Here is a 1,233-nt window from a genome sequence, read left to right on the forward strand (position 1 = left end):
GGGGAGGGGGTCGGGGCCGGGGCCGGACCGGGGAGGGGGTCGGGGCCGGGGCCGGATCCACCGCTCAGACTCTTGTCTTTCTTCCTTCCTCCCTCTCCCCTCAATTTGTCTGTCTTGTGTCTGTCTCTGTGTCTCTCCCTCGGTCTCCCTTCCCTCCTTTCTTTTTACTCCCTCTCTCTCTTTCTTTCTCCTTCCCTTCTTCCCTTCCTTCCTCCTTCCTTCCTTTCTTCCGTCCTTACTGCCTCCCTTCAAGCCTTCCTTCTCTTTCTTCCTCATCTTCCTTCCCTCTTCCCGTCTCCTTCCCTCTTTTTTTCTTTTCTTTTTTTACCCTTCCTCCTTCCCCCACTCTTCCTTTCTTTCCACTTTCCCTTGCTTCTGTTTCTTCCCTTTTACTATATTGACTGAACCCCATACTGGGTGCCAGACCCAGCAAACTCAGCACATTGGTGACTGAAGATTCTAATGTTAAAAAAAACTTATGTGCTGATAGGTGAAGGTTTCCAGATGTCTTGACTGTCTTTACTTCTAGCTGTATGGTGCTTTGTCTGTTTTCAGATAAGCTCATAATTATAGTCTCCTCTTAAGAAAGGATCTGTTATCAGTCATTTATACTTTAGTAAGAATTTAGACCCATGAATCACCTCTCCCAGGAAGATTTGTAGCTTTACCTTGAACTTCAGTGGTGAAATTATAGGCTTATATTTTAGGACCCTATTGTTGGCAACTAATAGAAACCGATTTGAATTATTTCAAGTAAATAAAAGGGGATTTATTGGTTTACATGTCTAGAAAGGGCAAGAATAAAGCTTGCCAGAGGGAAAACAGGAACCAGGGATGTAATGTTGTTGACTGGCATGCCAGCTCGCTCTCTCTCTTGTCTCTTTGTATATCGGTCTCCATCTCCCCGCTTCTTTCCTATATGGCTGGAAACATGGCCACCATCTGCTTCCGAGGCCTCTTCTTTATAGTGTCCTGACCAACTGGGAAAAAGATCTCTTCCTGTCAGCTTCACCTGGAAAACAGTCCCAGGGAAGGACTCCGATTGGCTTGGCTTGTGTCACATGTTTTATGGGACAGGGGATGGGAGATTGATTCAGCCTGGATGCCAAATCTACCCCCTCACCCCCTTGGCCAAGAGAAGTGGAGTCTGTGATTGGCAGCCCCTGCCAGACTTCTATGGTTAGCCAGGGAAGATGAGGTTCTTCTAATGAAGAGAGCTGCTTTTTCATGAAA

This window comes from Hylobates moloch, unplaced genomic scaffold (assembly GCF_009828535.3).
Source record: "Hylobates moloch isolate HMO894 unplaced genomic scaffold, HMol_V3 SCAFFOLD_6, whole genome shotgun sequence".
Classification (NCBI taxonomy): domain Eukaryota; kingdom Metazoa; phylum Chordata; class Mammalia; order Primates; family Hylobatidae; genus Hylobates; species Hylobates moloch.